The sequence below is a fragment of the Elaeis guineensis genome, chromosome 2 (genome assembly GCF_000442705.2).
Source record: "Elaeis guineensis isolate ETL-2024a chromosome 2, EG11, whole genome shotgun sequence".
Classification (NCBI taxonomy): Eukaryota; Viridiplantae; Streptophyta; class Magnoliopsida; order Arecales; family Arecaceae; genus Elaeis; species Elaeis guineensis.
In genome coordinates this window covers 11,508,476-11,514,114 of record NC_025994.2, presented here as the reverse complement: position 1 = coordinate 11,514,114, position 5,639 = coordinate 11,508,476, and positions in this window count along the sequence as shown.

Genomic DNA, 5,639 nt, shown 5'->3' with positions numbered 1-5,639 from the left:
GGATTTTTCTTTGTACAAATTTTATGAACCAATAGAGGGTCCAGGTATTTAGGTTAACTTAGATTAATTGGTTGACCATAGGAGGGATCTTACCTATAATGTGTAGGTGTTTTTTATAATTTTTGCTATCTATGATCGTCTATGATTAACCTTGATTATATAAAGGTGCAATTATCTGCATAAGATGTTGAGTGAAACACTTTGACTTTGAGTTCATGGATTGAGGGGTTGATGGATTACTATGCTTGAGTTTAAAATCGGTAGAGATAAAAATTCTTATACATGATCACTATTATACATATATTATTTGTACTGTTGGATTTGTATCTTTAGTTTTGTACTATTAAATTCATGTTGATGGTAAAGTTAGGTGTCCATGTTCAATATCATAACTTAAAGTTTTGCATTAGAGATGAAGCGTTTTGCACTTTTACTATAAAAATTTTGATGAGCACTACACCATATGGATTTCACATGGTGAGACTTATAGTCATATCAGAAATTTTCAGAAGGTGATATTAATCCATATAGAAGATTGATAGTAGAAGGGTTTGATCCAAAATTTTAAGAATTGCAACCAAATATGGAGAACACTAACGATGAGGGTTATGATGTGCATGAACCCCCAAATCCACATGCTGAGAAATTTTATTCTATGTAATATATTTTTTTTGTTGTTGATCATTGAGTTAGACAATTGTGATAATTATTTTTTGAAAATAGGTGAAGAGTGAGAGACATGGAATTGATCAGTGTATCATGGACATAGCACAAGGCCCAAATCTAGGAGTTGCAACTTTCAAAGGATATAATTTTGTTAATGATTCTAAATTTCATACACTTGAATATGGCATCCATAAACAAACAATGAATAGTGGCATGTGTGTAAAAGGAGATTGTTACAAGAACTTTGAACATGATTATTATGGCATGTTAACTAAGATTTTGGAGTTACCTTATTATGGTGCTGAAAATAAGATTGTATTATTTAGATGTGATTAGTATGATACTGAGAGAGACATAAGAGTGCATCATGATTATAGTCTCATATATGTATGCCACAGATCATGATTGAATATCAATGACCCTTTTATATTAGCATAATAAGTACAAGTATATTACACCACTTATCCATACAATAGTAAGGAGATACGTAATTGATGGGTTGTATGTAAAACTAAAGCTCGAAGTTTCTTTAATATTTTTTTTGCAGATATAGATGATGATAATGTATCTTCGGATTGTTAGAAACTAGGGATTGATTAATATGCATAGTGGAAGGATAAAATAAATATAATTAATCATGCAGCGGAATAAAAATTAATTTTTAGATTAATTAACGTGAGATCTTATCTCGTATCAACCTCGGATTTTTTATAATTATTAAAATTAAGATTAAAAAGAAGAAGATCAGATTTTTATCTTTATGTAGGTAGCTCTTCACCATAATTTAATGATCGTGGATATCTTGATGGTTTCTTTGAAGCTGCACAAGCATCCAGCCTCTATAGATATCCATACGAGATCATCGTTTGATCATAGTATTTGATCTCACCGAGGTACTAGCTCTCTTGCAGTGTTCCTCTTTGATGATGGACTTATTTTTTTTCTTTGCTGAAAATTCTTCTTAAAGATTTTAACCTTTTCTCTTTATGGATCACGTTCCGCATATGAATGGATCATAATTTTTTTTTGATTCTTTCTTGATTTTTTTCTCAAAAAAATCTAGCACCTCAGCCTTACATAATTTTCTTCTTAAGAAAATCAGCATGCAGTCTTTGTTGATTTTCTTCTTAAGAAAATCTAGCAACTCTTTTTCTTCCCTTCCTTTTGGTATGTGCCCAACTCTTGAGCATGCAAAAAATTCTAACGTCCAACTTTTGGATGTGAGAGAGAGAGAGAGAGATGGAGCGTGAGATAGATGAAGCACTTAAAGCCTTTTAGGGCGTGAAGAAGGGCATAAACTCTCTCACATAAGAAAGAAAAATCTTCTTTCTTCTAACGCACATGATCATGTGAACTCTTTCACATGAATGGGTTTCTCCCCTCCTTTCTTTTGGTGTGCACCCCCATTTTAACATGAGAAATCCGATCTCAATTAGGAATCAAGGATGTGATGATGGAGTCCAAAGGAAGTAGGACTCTTGGGTGCCCCTTTCCTTTTGGCGTCCAAGTCTTGAAGTGTTCAACCTTTAAATGCGTGAATCCTTAGATATGGGATATTTTTGAGGCATGAAGGGGTGTGAAGAATTAATTAGCGTGAAGCCTTGGGATGTGGAGAAGTGTATGTAAGGAAAGGGGGTGGTGCCATCTCATGGAAGGAGTCCTTCTCAAAGTGGACTCCTTCCTTTTAACATCAAAACCTTTTTGGCATTAGAAACATCATGTGAGAAAACAATAAGGTGCCAACTATGAGGAGAGGAATCATTTTGCATGTTAATCACCTTTAACGGATAGAGTCCTAAGTTGCTTGGACTTTAACCAAATCAAAATCTTGACTCATAAGGAATGGATTTGGACCAAATCAAAATCCTCATCTCATAAACAGTCCAATTGTATTTAGATTTGATCACATCAATTCTTTGACATGTCAAATTAAATCCAACCATCTGATCAGACACAACCTCTTGTGTGTGATCCCATAGGTTCTATTCTATCTATTAATAAGAAATATTATGATTTCTATCAATAATATCATTGAAACTCATTTCAATGGATTGAAATATTTTCAACTCACCCAATGAGAATTATTGAATATCAAAATAATTCTCATGAGTCTCATAATTCAACAGTGATATCTAGCAATATGTAGTGACATTCCAGCAGAATGGAATAGATAAATCTCTAGATATAGTTACTGTATGATTCAGCCCTTCTATTATGAGTCTCGATAAAATAGAGGTTATAAAATTTTTCGTCAAACTCCATCATCTGTCATATATCAAATTTATTCGACTCGAGCTTCTCATGTTAAAACTATGAAAATATTTTTTCACTATTCACACTATCTTGTTCAAGATCTTTTGAACTCAATCTCATAATAATTTTTTTATCTACCAAGGATGATAGATTTTATATAGGTACACACTCTATTCCTACAATAAATTTACTGCAGCAACATGCACTGCAAGGCCCGTATGGCTAGGAGATCAAGTGTATGTGTAGTCAAACTACAACAATGCTATTATGAATAGTCGAAACACTGCAGGTCAAAAAACTAGTCACACTACTACAGCATCGAGTAAGCCACTGACGAATGAGTAGACATCTAAGTGATTTCTCATACTGGTAACACTCGATATTAACAACTACCTGCACTCTCGCTCTAGTATCCCCACACTATAGATTCGAGACTTTTTTATCTTAAAAAGAAAGTGATCTTTGCATCAATCTATTCGGATCAATTACCATCTTCATGATGATCCATCGATTGAAAGTATTTAAGAATTAATCATCAATGATATATGCTTCAAATTCTCAACTCTTGAGAATATATATCATCATTTTATTAATTTCTTGAATGATTTATGGATACTTATATTGTTGGACCTTAGCCCCTAACCAACTTTTCAAAAGATAATTGCTTAAGGAAAGATGGGATTTATTAGTTTTTATTAATTGTACAGAATCCCGCAACTCTGAATTGATCCGTATCAAGCCAGATCACCTTCATGCAGTAGGCTGGGTGGTCAGACCCATTTAATCCCTACCAACCCATAAGACTTGTTGTCATATCATAAGTCACCCTTCCAACTATCATCAACCACCCTCTGACTGGCAACTCTGACTGGCAACCCCTCCCTGGTCCCACTAGGTGTGCGCTGGCACGTGGCCAACAATCTCCCCCCCAACGATATTTGAAGGGTTTGTCGAATTTTGAATCTGCAACCTTACTCTGATACCAGTTGTTGGATCTTAGCCCCTAACCAATTTTTCAAAAGATAATTGCCTAAGAGAAGGCGGGGTTTATTAGTCTTTATTAATCGCACAGAACCCTACGACCCTGAGTTGACTCGTATCAAACCAGATTATCTTCATGTGACAGGCTGGATTGTCAGACCTACTTAATCCGTACCAATCTATAAGACTTGTTGCCACATCATTAGCCACCCCTCGACTATCATCAACCACCCTCAGACTAGCAACCCCTTCCTGGGTCCCACCGGGTGTGTGCTAGACCCTACGATCCTGAGTTGACTTGTATCAAGCCAGATTATCTTCATGTGATAGGCTGGATGGTCAGACCTATTTAATCCGTACCAATCTATAAGACTTGTTGTCACATCATTAGCCACCCCTCGACTATCATCAACCACCCTCCGACTGGCAACCCCTTCCTGGGTCCCACCGAATGTGTGCTAGCATATGACCAACATATACAAATGAATGAAATTAATAATCCAAATTCATAGATATCAAATACAAAATTATATCTTCAAATAAATATATGTGTCAGCCTAATTGGCTTCTAGGACATACGTACGTCTAACAATCTTCTACTTACACTAAAGTCAATCAGCCATATACCTAATTCTTCTCTTCTCAAGATATATTTCACCCTTCTGCTGGTTAAGTGATTGAGTCAGTGGGCCTACCACGTTATCTGTTGAGTCTACTTTCTGCATCTCGATGTAGTTCTTCTCGAGGTGGTCGTGAATAATATGAAACCATCACTCTATATACTTGAACTTTTGATGAGATCTAGGCTCCTTAGCTAGAGCTATAGCACCATTATTATCGTAATATAGTATTATGGCATCTAATGATATTATATTGAGTTTCATAATAAATTTTTTGAACCATAAGACTTCTTTGGCAATTTCAGAAGCGATGATGTACTCATCTTTCATGGTGAATCTGTAATGATTGATTATTTGAAACTCTTTCAATTCACCAAATCTTCATTGCATAATAAAACACACCATGATGTAGACTCTCTATCATCAACATCAGACATAAAGTATGAATTTATAAATTCTTGTACCTGCAACTCTTCTTCTTCAAAGATCAAGAATATACCCTTAGTGCTTCTCAAGTACTTAAGAATGTTCTTCACAACTAGTGCTTCTAGTTTGGATCCAACTGATATCTGCTTGTGACACTCACAGTACGGGCTATATCAAGTCATGTATATAGCATGGCATACATGAGGTTCCCTATAGCCGAAGCAGAAGAGGTCTTGCTTATGCATTGAATCTCTTCAGACATGTTAGGGCACATCTTTTGGAGAGATGAATCCCATGCCTAAGGGATAGTAATCCCATCTTAGAATTTTCTATGCTGAACTTCTTCAGCACCTCCTTTATGTACACTTTCTGTAATAGGGCTAGCATTCTTTAGATCTATCTTATAGATCTTTATTTTCAAATGTAGGATGCTTCTCCAAAGTCTTTTATAAAAAATTCTTAATTTAGATAACTAAATCGTATATGAAAGAATTTTTTAGACAACCAAATCTTAACTGAAATTAACATGAAAATATATTCTTAATCAGGAGGATGTCATCCACGTACAATACGAAAAATGTGATAGTACTCTTACTGATCTTCTTATATATAAATATATGATTCTTCCTTATTCCTAATGAAATCAAATGATTTGATTACATTTTTAAAATAAATATTCCAACTTGGAGATAT